This window comes from Canis lupus, chromosome 20 (genome assembly GCF_003254725.2).
Source record: "Canis lupus dingo isolate Sandy chromosome 20, ASM325472v2, whole genome shotgun sequence".
In the NCBI taxonomy this organism is placed as follows: Eukaryota; Metazoa; Chordata; class Mammalia; order Carnivora; family Canidae; genus Canis; species Canis lupus.
In genome coordinates this window covers 12,134,017-12,149,856 of record NC_064262.1, presented here as the reverse complement: position 1 = coordinate 12,149,856, position 15,840 = coordinate 12,134,017, and the positions used below count along the sequence as shown (strand labels likewise).

Sequence of the window (15,840 nt, the reverse complement as noted above, 5' to 3'; positions counted from 1 at the left end):
TTTAGATTAATGGGAGGATTTAATAGAGCACTAGTTCTTAGGCCTTAGTCCATAGGCCCAGGCCAGGGATTAATTGGTCACCTTGAGCCAGCAGATTGTTCCACCTGGAACCAAAGTCCTTAACCCTTGGTTAGTCTGCAGTCAGTATTTGTTGGAGTCTTCTGGTTCAGTCTGCAGTTCTACTTCGGGAACTGCTGGTGGTATACACAAAAGGTGTTCTTTTGGCCAATTCATAGTACCATCTCTGGTTACTGGTGGGGTTCATAGTTCTGTTTACATCATATGCACATTAGCAGAAACCAACAGTAACTGGGGGAAAGGATTAATAAATCTATTGTTAATGGGACTCTCAGAAGCCAAAGCTAAAAAAATTTATGAGCATGGGTCAAGCAGTTAAAAGTGTTAGGGCATTCACCTCCTAATTCTAAGATATCTGCAGCAGCACACAATCCCCAACCCATTGGTACACCTCTCTTAAGTATTTCAAGGCTTTAACTAAAGAAGTAGGATCCTAGATTTTAGAGAATTGAATACACCACCTTCTGGCACCACTAATTATTTTATATCTAAGTACTATGGCCCTGAAAGCTGTAAGTATCTGTGAAAATGGCAAAATATTACTAAGGTAGTATAGGATTATGATGGTCATTATGGGGAATGTTATATTTAACAAGTGCATTTGAAAGCAAGGGCTCCTAATCAAACAAATAGAATGGGATACCTATTTTAGTTGGTAGGCAGAAGTCTCCAAAGGCTTTAAGATTCCAAAATAACTTCATTGAAAGATTCACTGCAAAAGGCTAAGGAAACATTAAAGAGGTAACCAAAAGACTAAAGTCATCTTACTTCTCCCCTCTATCTTCCTTCCCTTCCTTTACCTACTCATCCTCTATCTGAATTGCCTCTGAAGAGACTAAAAGACTGTAAACAAAATATGACCAGGTTTTTAAAACACCCCTTTATCTATCCTCAAAGGAGAATCCCGCTATGCACCCTTCCCAGGGTTGACAGGAGTCTAAGGGATTCTCTGAAAAACTGCTACCTGTTATTCATTTAAGCAGCCAAAGAGAAACTAGAAATTAATAGGAAACCTTGCAAAATTCTGGTAGAATTTTAGATATTGGGGCTATTATCTCTACTTTGGACTCCACTTACTCTGGAAACATGACAAGATAATTGAAAGGATTTTTTAAGTAGGGTTATGGTCAGAAGTTGGCTAAACTGGGAGCTGATATTCAGAGCCTGATAGCTCTTTTTCAGGCCCTTGCCCCTAAGCTAAAATGACTATGTGTCTACAATCTTTTGAATTCCATCTTTGTTGAAGATTTTCTCCCTGATTTAAAGAAGCCAAGTGAAGATAATGTAGTTGGATGTGTGGCAAGTCCCTTAATGTCATTCAAGTTGCAACCCTATTCTTGAGGAATTAAAGATAATTGTGTCACAGACTGTTTACAAAAACAGAAATGCAGTTCTAGAAGCAATTCAAAGGCCACCTATCCTTTTTACTGATCCCTAAACCCCCCCTATTCATCTCAAAAAGATTGTAGATCTGGATTTAGGGAACAACATTCTTTCTCTTTCTCTTTTGTAATGTAAAATATTGTATTTTGTCTTCTCTGGTACTTTCTTACCAGAAAGAAGAAAAGACTAATTGAAAACTATGTCTATGAAAATCTTGAAATTCTTTACCACAAATATTAGTGAAAAGTTTAAGCCACTTTAGCAAGTAACCTTAACTTACTTCATTTGCCAGAAACACAATGCGGATCTAACTATTCTTATATATACTAGTGAGTTTTGCATTATCATACCACTCTTATGGATAAAATTTTAAAACAAAAGCTGTAAGATCTACTTATGTCTGTCCATATGTTTATATATGTCTATGTATATATGTTACAGATGTATGCTTTTTTTTCTACCTCTGGATAGTATTGCCAAAAGTAATTTGTAAGAATTTCTATTTCACAGGTGCTGAAAAAATTAGGTATAATCTCAGAAATATAAAAACTAACTCAAATGTTTTTAAAGTTCATGTGATCTATGATAATCTGTAGTAAATAAAAGCTAATTTAAGTTTGTTGGTCTAATTAAAACAGGCATGTCTTTAGAGCTATCAGTATTAGATATAATATGAGCATTTGGCTTTTATCCATCTTAGGTTTACAAAAAATCAAGTAAGCTCATGTTTTCTCTGTTACAGAATTTGTCAGCAAGAAAGATGAGATGATAGCTGTTTAATGTCTCATGAAATTTGTATAAGTAATCTAAATATAGTTAAGAACAGGTAAGTAGATGAAAGTAAAAGTTTATAAATAACTTTCAAACAAAAATTACACTTCATGGCATATCTACTTAAAAATAGTGTCCAAAATAATTTTGATAAAATTATACTGAGATAAACTAAATGATAGTCACTGAAAATCTAGTTTCCAAATAAGATAAAATACTCAAATGTTAACTACTGAGCATAGGTTTATCTACTGTCTTCTTTTTACGGAACAAGCAAACATATTTGGGTCTATTGGTAAGTATACTTTGTGCCACAATGAAAAACTTACTATGATAGAGAATATACTTCTAGAAATTTATAAATATATTTATAAATTTGCCAACCACAAAATCCTGGTCTAACAGTCTACAACTGTTTACCTTTTAATTTTCACTAGGAATTAAAGATTCTAAGGGTTAAGAATTCTAATCAATAAATATAATTAAAACTTAGAAATAATAAGAATAAAAGCAAACAAATATTTGGTTGTTCCAGAATGAGAAGAAAAACAGAACAGAATCTGAATGGACATAAAAATGGGAAAGGAATCTTGGGAAAAGAATTTTGTGTGTAGCCAAGCTAAAACTGGAAATGATTTTAGTTTTTAAAATGAGTTTTAATACCAAAAGTACACTGATACAAAATTAGAATTTGGTTTTCTCTCCATTAAAAGGACAGAATTTCTTGGACTTTTGATTTACTTTTGGTAAAAGATTATAAAAATGTCTTTACCTTTAAGTAATCTGCCTGGACAGCAAAGACTTTCTAACCAAAATAATTTACTGTGCTTCACATTATCTTTTTCAGGTCCTTGATTACTTAAACAACAAAACAAAAGATAAAAAACAAACCCCAGTCTTCTCAATATTAAAAGAGCTAAGTTTTGTTTGTATTTATGTGACCTTTTGTATTTGTCTTTAACATCTATTGTTACTTTGGTGAAATATTATTTCATGATGATCTCTGATCCTATTAATCAAATATTTGAACCTTTTGACATTTTCTCCAAATAAATATCTACATATAGCCTTTGTGACCTCAAACTAACTTTCTAATTTCTAAGAGTGCTTCAAAATCTCAAAGGATTTGTCTCCCACTTGGAAGATGTTAAACTAATTGGTTTATTCCATATGTTAAATTATGTGGGAAACATCAATAAAAAATAATGCTAAACCTTAATAGAATGCATCTATACAAATATAACCTAAGTGTTTTAGAAATTACATTAAATTTCTAGAAATCTGATATTGTTCCTGTATAATATTATCAGTTATAATTCTGTTATTATCTTAAAATTTTATGTATCACAGAAATAACCAAATTTCCTTGTCAATTCCATTATAATGAATTCCCATCAGATCTTGTAACCATGAGCACTTTTGAGGGTTTTGTTTTGTTTTTGTTTTTTTTTGGCATTTCTGTGACATTTTATTCTGATACTTTTGCAAAAGTTGGATTCACAGAAGGGATCCCTACCAAATACTGTTGACCACTGACACCACTGCCAAATTCCAAGGTGTCAAACCTCAGGTGCATACATCACAACTTTTGAAGTCTCCACCTGACATCTGGTCCTGTGCAAAGATGGAGACTTCAAAATTAAATTGGCTATGAAGAGAGGTAGCCAATGTCAAGGTACACTGCTTCCTTCAAGTAATGTATCTTTCTGTCCTTCCCTCTCTAATCATCCTCTTCCTAATATTTAACACTATGAAGTTCTTTTTGATTATTTTGTTCACATCTGCCTTGCTCTGTCCTGGAAAGATAATGCTACAGTTCATATTTATCAGGCCATTGCAAGGGGCGTAATCCAACCTCAAAATAAGTGGTAAGTTTACCACTATGCTGATAATCCTATAGTTCTACCCATGACAACCTTTTCCTTGATTTTCAATGCCTCAGCTTCTCTGAAACAAACTCAGCCCTCTCGTTCATATCAGACTCTCTAACCCTGGTCCATTTCCTTGTCTTTGGTACCAACCTTAAACCCAGAAAACCTTGTATCCAAGCGTGGTACAAAGAAAGGGACACAATGCAAGGTTAACCAGAATAAAACTCCCTGTGACCTACAGATGCTTACATTTTACGGGTCTCCATGGCTGTCATTTTTCCAGCCCTAAGCCATAGACACAAATAGAAAATATGATGATGCATTCATGACTCAATATTAGCTATTTTTGGCAAATCCCTACCTTCCCTGGCTAGAAGTGCCAATGAGGCTATGACCAGGAACCTCTGGTAAATGCTTCAAGATATTATAGATTCTGCTGTTAAAGCAATAGTTCCCAAGAACAAAATCCCTGCACTTTCTGGCCAAAATGGTTCTGGATACTAAGGTAGACCTTGATTACTTTTTAGTTTAGTAAGGAGGTGTTTGTGCTATGGCCAATACCACTTGCTGCACTTGGATGAACATTTCCGGGGAAGTTGAGACTCAGCTACATAAAGACCACTGAATAAACCAGGTGGATTAAAAAGTGAGTCCTTCAGTGAGGACTTTCTTTGACTTACTTGATTTTGATTGGTTTGGGTCTTGGGGACTATGGCTTTGAAGTAGACTCCAGACATTGGGAATTATCCTACCTATAACAATCATAGTAGCCTCACGAATATGTTGTATTCTCTCAAAAGTTTAAGATGCATTTTCACAGCCTTAATCACCAACTGAAAAACCTCCCTACAACTAGAATATCAGAAAGGGAATGAAGAAAATGACCAGCTTGAAGAAAGTGAACCAAACATCATAACCTGAGAATACCAAAAAGAGATTCAGCAAAAACCTCTAGCAACTCCACAGTGATGTCTTACATTTTGGTCTCATTCTGAGATTCTGATTGAAAGTGTGGGGAGGGATATTAAGACAATAGACCCAAGGGGTGCCTGGGGGGTTCAACTGGCTAAACGTCTGCCTTTTGCTCTTACAGTCTTGGGATGAGGCCTGAGTCAGGTTTCTTGCTCAGCGGGGTGTCTGCTTCTCCCTCAAATAATAAAATCTTTAAAAAAAAAAAAAAAAAAAACGAATGTTCAAAATGGAGTCACTTATGCTAAGCCTTATGTCACCATACAAAGTCTTACACTCAGATATGCAATCTTAAGCTAGTCAGTCAACTAGTGATCAGCACTAGTTAAGTAATCTGCCTAATAGATTCTAAACATCTCCTAAAGGAAAGTAAGCTTGTAATTGCCAACTGTTTTTTTTTTTTTTCCTAGTGTAACTTCCTTATTCTCACTCCAATCTCCCTATAAAACTCATTTTGTACAGCTCCTCAGGGCTCCTTTGCATCTGCTAAATTGGATGCTACTTGATTCATGAATATTTGAATAATGCCAATAAGATTTTTAATTTTTTTTTTTTAGAGAGAGAGCTAGAGTGTGTACATGAGTGGGAGGTAGGATGGCGTGGGGAAGGGCAGAAGAGGGAGAGAGAGAATCTAAAGCAGGAGCTTGACCTCACAACTCTGAGATTGTGATCTGAGCTGAAATCAAGAGTCAGATGCCTAAGTGACTGAGCCACCCAGGTGCCCAAGCCAGTAAGATTTTAAAAATTTACTAATCTATGATGGGAAAGTACTATTCTTTGATAAGGGGTCATGTTAGGAACAAAGACATATGATATTGTAAGTTTAATGAAAATTTTAAAGGAAAACAACTAGAAAAAAATATGCATAGTTTTGTAAAAAATAGTGTGGTCTCCTCTAAATCATTGTGGCTTGGAGAAACATCCCAAGGATACTCCAAAAGTAATGACCATTCATTATGGTGAGTTAAAGTGATAAAAAAATATTAAACTTTTAGAGCTTCAAGACAATAAAAGTTCACTCATTTTCTAAATAAATTACATTACACATTATATAAAAATATATACACTTGTATAATAACCTACCATTCTCAAAAAGTTAAGAGTTCTAGGTATATTACTTCCTTGGAGGCAGACTATTCAACTTCCATAATGAAAAAACTCCAACTCTGAGATCTGTTTATTATAGAAAAATTGATTCATAATTATAAGTGAAATTTGTATATCATTAAACCAGTTTTCCAAAGAATTGACTACTGTTGTAATGGCCTTGTTTACTTAAACAATTAAATTAGCATTTAATGAGAAAGAAAAGTTGTAGCCAATTAAAGACCAAAGTGAAAGACACACTGCATTCATTTTTCAGCAATTAATTGATAACTTGCTTACCATGGGTTATCTAATAATTAACCAGGGAAATATTTCTAGGAAATAGAAAGCATTAACGCAAATGTGTTGATTTATTCTTTTCAAATCCATTTACTACATTATCTAATCTGGCATAAGCAGAAAACCCCTAGGAAAGATTAATATTCAAAAACACCTCTAAGCCTTCTGGTGTTTGGAGCCCTAATTGTTTTGGCAACATAAGTTGTTAAAGGAATTTCTAAGGACACTTCTCAGCCATCACAAGCATCCGAGTTAAAACAAGGAGAATAAAGAGTTTTCTACATGTTGATCTGTGTGTTGTAAACTGGCAGCTCTCAGTACATTCTCAACCTGTGTGACTACTGCTATACTAATGCTCAGACACTCATGACAATGACCAGGGCCATGCATGGTTATAGGTATCATATCTAAACACCACCTACACCACCAAAAAAGCATATCACAAGTGACTATGACAGACAGCATTAGCCTTGCCTCTTCTCTATTTTATATTTTTAAAGTCATTTATAAACTTTTATTTATTTTTATTTTTAAAAAAGATTTTATTTATTTATTCAAGAGGGACACAGAGAGAGAGAGAGAGAGAGAGAGAGAGAGGCAGAGACACAGGCAGAGGGAGAAGCAGGCTCCATGCAGGGAGCCTGATGTGGGACTCGATCTTGGGTCTCCAGGATCACACTCTGGGCTGAAGGTGGCACTAAACTGCTGAGCCACCCAGGCTGCCCATTTTTAAACTTTTAATTTGACCTCTTAAGCATTGTTTCAAAATTGAATGTGACCGAAAGTTTGTCATTGCGCTGTCATTACACCATGATTAAGAATTGCTAAAGTAGAACTTAACTTTGCAATTCCTGTGACTATGATCTTAAAATTTTTAAGACTCATCCAATTGTCCAGGTGTTCAACTAGTGTCATTAATATGACATATTGGTTGGAGGGGACAGAAAAAATTGGTTTGGCATAAATAAAATATCTGAATCAGGGTTTCTCAACTTTAGCATCATTGATATTTGGGGCAGGGTAGTTTCTTTCTTGTGGAGGGCTCTCTCACGCATTGTAATATGTTTTCTACCCAGTAGATACCAATAGCAGCCTCCCAGTATGACAACCAAAATTTCTCTACTTGAGAACTACTGTCTAGATCATCAAAGAAGTATGTACTGCTTATGTATACATTGTGTGGTTTTGTAGGCAAAGCCCTGGGAACCAGTTATTCACACTGATGTTCCCTTACTGACAAATCATGTACTTATATAATCAATTCTGGCCCTACTCAAGTTTTTCTTTGAAATCTTCCTACATGAAAAATCACCTGCAAGAGGCATATTTTTCTCTTTTTCAGGGATAGCCAAATCAGGTATTTGACAAAGAAATTTATAGGTTGCTAAAAATTTGTAGTTCATTTTTTAGAGGCAAATTGAATCTATTTGTCCGAATGATGTGGCATTAATCACCAGGAAAATGTTTTTACATACACAAGATATCTTGGGTTTTTGAAATACAACTGTCTCAAGTGTTCTACAGGAAAATGAGTCTGGTGTTGACTTATAGTTCATCTGTTTATGATACTGTCTTCATCGGGGCAGACAGTAGAGAGAAATTACATGAGTTCTATTATGGCTTAAACATTAACCATCTATCCCAATAGAACAGTCACAAAAAAAGATAATTTTTCTCAGTATCACCATTACTTTCAGTCTGTGCGAAATTATTACCTCCATCTACAGAAAACCAATGGACCATTTTAACTATTTATTCCACTCAAGTTGTCAAACTAAAACAGAGTGAAAATGCCAATAATTTACAGCTAGGCCTTAACGCACTTCTAGCATATCACAGATGGAAACCTAAACACATAGACAGCTTTCATCAATAAGAGAAGACTAGCTGGCCAGACGGGGGTAGACCAAAATCCATATGGATAAGCCCTCACCAAAAGGAATTCACATTTAAGTTTTCATTAAATATATTTTTTCCATCCCCTTTCATGCTGTTAAGACTTGACAATATTGATCTCCCTCAGGAGTCTAGCACTGGGTCTGGCACTGAGAAAGTATAGGCAACAAAATGTTAATTGAATAAACTAATCAATAGTAGCTAATTCTGTTTTTATCAGATAAAATTGTGACTATAATTACATAGCAATGTGACTCGTAGGTAGTGAGACAAGGAAAAACAAAGTGCATCTCTAATTTTTCTTAGTCTCAAAGTTCAAAATAAACTGACATTTATCAAAATAAGCATCTGCTTATAAAGAATTGCGTGAGATATTGAGATGTTTGTATGCAGAAACACAGGTGAGACAAACTAGAGGATGGTTTAAAAATATACCTTAAAAAAACCTTTTTATAAAATTATTTAAATGTAATAAGTTTGTAGAATATTTGTAAGATACAAAAATAGATGTTAAGGAATTCTCTTAATTCTCACAATTCCATTGCCCAGCTATAATACAGTTTAAGTATTTACAGTTTTTGGCTTGCTTTACATAGAAATTATTGCAGCCAGTTCACGTAATCCAATAATAGATCTGATTCTTTTAAGATTTATTTATTTATTCATTCATGAGAGAGAGAGAGAGACAGACAGACAGACAGACACAGGAGGGAGAAGCAGGCTCCATGCCGGGAGCCTGACATGGGACTCGATCCCGGGACTCCAGGATCGCGCCCTGGGCCAAAGGCAGGCGCTAAACCGCTGAGCCACCCAGGGATCCCCTAGATCTGATTCTTTAAGTTAACAATATATTATGAACATTTCTATTGTCTTAAATATTCAAATATTCTTTTTAAGGGTTGTTAAGATTTCACTGTAATGCGTGCACTGAGAATGCCATACTTTTATACCTATTATTGGCTATTTCTCAGTTTAAAAAATATAATTTGCTAACTCTGACCTTATATAGAAATAGAGCAATTACTGATATAATAAGATAAGGTCGAACTGGAGTAGCATGGGGCCTCACACCAGTGTGACTGGTGTCCTTGTTCAAATGGGGAAAACTGGATGCAGAGACAAATAGAGGAAAGATGTAAATAGATACATGAAGACAGCCATCCACAAGCCCAGGAGAGAAGCCTGGAACAGACCCTTTCCTCCCAGCCTCAGAAAGAATCAGCCCTCCTGACACCTTCATTTTGGATTTGTACTTTCCTTGCGGCCTCCTCTAACAAACTAACACCATAATCAACCATGTAGGAAAGTTTTCCCTGCCCAAAACTCCCTCTCCCTAGCCAGTCCAACCAGCCCTTGACTAACACTGAAAAGTTTAAGACTTTTTAAATCTTTTACTGCCTTTTATTTCCTGGTTGCTGTATATCCGTCCCTGTGTCCTTTTTTCCAGCCCATACATAGTCTTTGTAGAGGGCCTTTTTTTTTTTTTTTTTTTAACTTACTTCTAATGGTCTTGATAATGAAAAAATAGTAACAATAGCTGTTATTGAATGGCTTCTATGTTCAGGCTTCATACTAAATTAAACTCTTTATATTAATTATCTCTTATTGCCATGTTAATGGGCTCATGGACATGCAGTAGCATCTCTCGCCTCCTTTTGTTTCAGTTTCTCATATAGGTGGTGTCCTCTGCATTTCAGGCATCTATTATGTATTGACAGTTCTGCTACCCTGGCATAAATCTTGAAAAATGATTGTGTCCCAATGCAGAGTTACAACTAACTGTACTCTAACTACTGTCATCTTCACAAAAGCAGACAAGAATTGGCATTTGGAGGGTATTTATTCCGGGAATTGCAATTTTCTCTGAATTGAATTCAACTGGAAATTCTCTCAAATTTTCCCAGTATTTCAACTCATTGAATAAATCCACACCCTCACCCAGAGCTCTAAGCAGTCAAACACAACTGTTCAGATGATCAGAAAGCCAAATAGGATACAAATATTCTCAGGTAGGTAGTGGCAAGAGGCAAGGATAGTTATATTGAAATCTGCGGGAAGAGTAATCAGCAGCTGTTGATGGTTGAGGAGCAGGGACTGGTGTAGGCCAGGGTGGCAAGGAGGCAGATGTGGGGGAGGTGGCTGGGCAGGGACAGCACAGGTGGAGCTTGACTGGGCAGGCCACAGCAGACCTAAGGGACGGGACTGACAGCAGGGTCTGGGAACAGGGAGGTGCCAAAGAGTGTGTGGTGAGGCAAGGTGGTCTTGTGTCAAGAGCAGAAAGGAAAGTTAATCAGAGGAGAATGGGCTGACAGCAGCTTTGGCTTTTTGTCATTTAGCTTACAGCTGCTAGCTAATACAGGGCTGGTTTGGGGGAGACAACTGTCACACCCTGATTTAGCAAACCTCCTGCATAAGCACTATGTAAACACAGCCAGAGTAGAGTGTTTGACAGGGAGAGCAAAGTTGTGTTTTTCTTTCTTTTCTTTTTTTGCTCCCAATAATCTATTTCTTAATATCAGTGAGGTAACTTGGATTTTAGCTTGAACTCCTGAAGAGAGTACTCTCAGATTTATATGGTGGCAAAGGCCAAAAGAACTCTGGTGTTTCAACTAAAGTTCTGAAGAGGATGGAGACATGCATTTATTAAGTCATGCCAAGGTATTCTCCTTCTAAAGTGCCTGGCCTTGGTTCAGTTAGTGCTTTGTAAAATTCTGCACCCAATTCTGATGCATGGGGTTTTTCCCATACCACCAGTCAATTCACAGACACTAGGTGGGTGTCCTACAATTCAACTCAAATGTGACACCATCTACCCAGAAATAACATTGGATTCTACATGTTAAAAGCACAGTCCCACAAAGCTGCCCCCACATCAGATGCTAATCACAAGTCCTGATTGTTCCCTGTACTTCTGACAGGCAGGCCTGTAGATCAGAGTTTCCCACATCCTCCTCCTCTGGTTTGGTTAATGTGCAAGAAAAGCTTACCAAATTCAGGAAACCCATTTTGTCACTAGATTACTAGTTTATTACAAAGGATATTAAAGGGTAAGAATCAATAACCAGAAAAAGAGATACAAAAGGAGAGGTTTCCAACAAAGGAGCTTCTGTCCTTACGGAGTTGGGGGTCCAGCACATAGCATGTGGAAGCATTTTGGTTCACCAACCTAGCAGTTCTCCAAATCCCTTCCAACTGTATTTATTTTGGAGAATGAGAGAGAGAGAGAGAGAGAGAGAGAGAGAGAGAGAGAGAATGAGAACACAAGTGTGTATGAGCAGGGGGAGGGGCAGAGGAAGAGAGAACTTCAAGCAGACTCCGTGCTGAGTGTGGAGCCTACTAGGGCTTGATTCCACAACCGCAAGATCACAACCTGAGCCAAAACCAAAAGTTGGACACCCAACTGACTGAGCCACCCAAGTACCCCAGGAAGTTCCAAGGTTTTTCATAGTTTTGTGCCACAAATGGAGATGAAGACCAAATGTATATTTCTTAATATAAATTACAATATCACACTCTTTCAGCCTAAAAGATTTTATGTTGCTTTCTGGTTTCATTTTTTTCTGCTATAGAAACTACTAATGTGTGACATGGATGTTTGATGTCTTCACAGAAACCTTGTCTACTGAAAAATGACCAGTGTCTTGTTATGTGCAGTATAAAACGTTTTTTTTTTTTTAAATGCATGAGGCTCAGTATTGAATTTGCTTGAACTGCATCTGACAGCAACAGCCATAATCCTGTGTGTATTTCTTTTGGGAGTTCATTAATTACATTCACAACTGTGTAGCAGTAAAAGATTATGTGTTTGGATTTCTTTAGTTTGAAGTTCATTTATCTTATATTCTGGTAGTGCCCCTTATGCTTGTCCCTGCCACTATATACACTTCCCATTTCTTTTCCAACCACACCTAATCAAAAACCAAACATTTGCAAAGCATTAGCCAAATTTATTTATCTAGCAGATATTTATTTTGTATCCCTTCACTTCATTCAGCAAGGATTTTCTGCTTAGGTATGCAGAAATATGTTATTATGAACAGTTGTTTCCATCAGATCAATTCATCTAATTCATTATTTCAATCAAAATACATTGAGCACTTTTTTTTTTTTTTTGTACCAGGTGCTATGCTAGATGCTGGTTATATGGTGGTGAACAAAAGCAGTCTTTGAATGGCACTTACCAGGATGAGACTATAATCTAGTGATAACAGCTGTGTTCTTAAGGGTCCCCCATGATTCCTGTTAGTTAAAACTACTGCATCATTACCCCAAGGCAGGACTTCCAAATTCATTCAAGCTTTATAAACAAGTTTCTGGGGAACCTTGCAAATTGCCAATGGAATTTGGATTTTCCCAGTCAGTGTCTTGTATATGCAAGATCCCCATCTCCTCTGATCCCACAGCATGGGTATTAATCAACAGCTACACAGTCCTTTTCCAATTAGAAAGGGAATGTATACACAAAGGCTTATTTTCCTTAAGAATGTATACAGGATCAAGGCCTTGACCAAAAATTCTACTTTGGTTTAATACTTGATAATGCTGTGGTCTTCACAGGAAAGCTTCTGTGGTTTTAACACGCAGCAGGCGTGGCATTTGGCTATAACATCCTGTAATCTTAGATGAATTTACTGGGAATCTATGTTCATTTGACTTTCTAGTTCTTTTATCTTTTTTAAAGATTTATTTATTTGAGTCAGAGAGCACTGGGAGAGAGGGAGAGAGAGAATCTCAAGCAGATTCCCCATTAAGTGTGGCACCCAATGCAGGGCTCAATCTCACAACCCAGAGATTATGACCTGACCCAAAATCAAGAGTCAGTTGCTTAATTGACTGAGCCATCGAGGTGCCCCATTTGACACTTAGGTCTATGTAGTTGCAGAGCTGGCTCTTCACCAGGGATTGATGGAATCCTTCTTCCTTTCAGTCCTATAGGGATGCGAGGGTCCTGGATCAAGTCCAAAGGAAGAATAGGCACTCCCCCTCTCCTAGCCCTCCCTTCCTCTCACGCTGGCACAGACCATTCTGTGTGCAAGGCACTAGTGATAGAAAGTTGGATAAACACAGGTCTGCGGACTCTAAGACCCATAAAAATGTACCTCCTTTTAATATAACATAAAAATTCAAAAATTATAAGTAATGGCAAAGCCCTTAGTTTGTACAAGGACTTCAGGATGGAATGAGGTTTAGTGATAGAAAAACCTGTAGTGGGTAAATATCTAGCCATTATTTGATCATAAAAATAGGTTTTTATACTTACTATGAATATAAATCCGGATTTGAAACAGATATTACAACAAAGCAATATAGTTAAGTGGTAGAGGGCTCATGAAGGAAGTCTATCAAGATTTAGTATTCTGGTGAACACAAAGGAGGAAGTGATCAATTCTCGTAGATTCTAGAGAGGTGATAGTCGAGCTGAGTTTTGTGAGGTTAACTGTAGAGAAAGGAATAATTTTAGGCAAAAGGAACACCAAGAAGAGAGACCAAGAGAAAGCATTTAGGAATGAGGCAGTGTTGTGCATTTGCCTAACTCCATGTTGTTTATTGATGGATGGTGATAGAGGGCACATTTTGGGAAAGATGATGGAGGCAGGAAAGTCATGGAGTATTTTGTATGTAAGATTGCACAAAAGAACCTGGTGCCAGACATATGCAAATAATTGATTTATTTTCTGTCAAGCTTTACTAATAATTAAAAAAATATAATACTAGGGGAGAGATGTGTTAAATAAGTGATGAGGATTAAGGAGTACACTTGTGACGAGAACCAGATGTTGTATGGAAGAGATGAATCACTAAGAATGAATCATCCGAAACTAATATTATACTATATGTTCACTAACTGGAATTTAAATACAAACAAAAATAATTACAATTAATCATGACATACATGCAATAAAGAGAGAAGTACAAGATCATCAACACAGCTTTGCAGACTTTTCTTGCTGTGTCAGGATGCACTTAGAGCAACATATGAGGTCATTAAATAATGTATGTAGCTATGTTATTTAAATAAAAAGAAGCTGTTTTTTAGTCACAGTTTCAATTTTATAATCCCATAATTACTTAGCTTCTGGGATGTTTTCTAGGGGGCCATGTTCCATCAATCCATAATATTCTAGGTTTGTTTACCATAAGTAGTCCTAAACAGATTTGGTACATCTTGCTAAAAGCATTCCATAGATAAGGCTTCTTCCACTAGCAAATGACATTATGATACCTGCCATGGAGTCTATTATTATGTTATTATCATGTTTACAAGGAAATTTGGCCTCACTAACTTCTCTCCTTCCTGGATTTACCTGTCCAACATCCCCATCCAGGAAATGGAGAGAATGTTTCTCAGTTTGCATTTGGACTATCATAAAAGCTGATATTGTTTATAATGGACTTCAGAGACCATCTGAATCACCTGGGTCACCTGGTAAAATGCATGTATCTGAACCTTGCCCAGGATCTAAGCAACCAGATCTTTAAAGCTAGAGGCCAGGATTTGCATTTTAAAGATGCTCTCAAAGGATTCAAGATGATAATGTAGAAAGATTCTGAACTTACCTCTTCCCACAGAAATGCTGAATCTACAACTACATATGGAACAACTTCCTCTGAAAAAAACCTAAACACACATTAAACAAACAAATAAAAAGAAAAATGAAAGCAAAAAACCCAACACACACAGTGAAGTGGGTAGGAGGCTGAGGACACAATCTCACCATAGATGACCTCCCAGCTCTATGACCTACAATCAGGAGAGAACTCAAAACACAAAGCTTCTTCCTATGAATAGAAGGGTTTCAACCCCAACTTTCAAGACCTGCACTTGAGAAATGAGCTCTCAAAATATCTATCTTTGAAAACCAATGAAGCTAAGTCTACCTTGCAAGGCTCAAGAGGATTGTAGAAACTGCTCTAATGGGTTCACACACTTGGACTCACTCACCCCAGATACCACCACAAAGGCAGCCAACTGAGAGGCACCCAGACTTTATGTGAAAGAGGCTTATTTGCCTCTCTAAAACTGTCAATCTAAGGGGCAGCCATCTAACTTAACATGTATCTAAAGGCCTGTTGAAATACTCTCTGGGGTTGGAGGGTAGGGGGTGCCATCTTTGTATGTCGTTCTTTTTTCTTTTTTCAAAATCCTAGATTTTTTTTCTTCTTCTCAATGGGCACCATCTTTACACTCTCTCTGCCTCTCTCCTGCAGGTGGGCACCATTTTTCTTTCTTTCCAAGGGGCTCTACCTTTACACTTTCTATCTTTTTCAAGCCAGCAAGCTCCATCTGTACACTCTCCCATAGCTGCAATTCAGAGTACCCCTATCTCCTGGAAAAACTTTTACACACATCTACTTCCCTAGTTTTTATGACTGGTGCCAGCATCTTTCTAGCTGCCATCCAAGGGATGACCCTTGATCACCTGGCCCTGGACACCAGGGTGGTGTGCATTCCTAGGGCCTATGGGACTGTAATAATCAGAATTCT

The 15,840-nt window shown here is 37.0% G+C and overlaps 1 long non-coding RNA gene across 1 annotated transcript in view; it reads left to right on the top strand.

The window, feature by feature from the left end:
- The window catches only part of LOC112662501 (uncharacterized), a 51,020-nt gene extending 38,820 nt beyond the window's left edge, over nucleotides 1–12,200 (top strand). The window contains exons 4-5 of the long non-coding RNA XR_003138627.3: nucleotides 2,204–2,287; nucleotides 3,080–12,200. This is a non-coding gene — a long non-coding RNA (uncharacterized LOC112662501). The remainder of the gene's footprint in view (nucleotides 1–2,203; nucleotides 2,288–3,079) is intronic.
- Nucleotides 12,201–15,840: the final 3,640 nt, after the last annotated feature.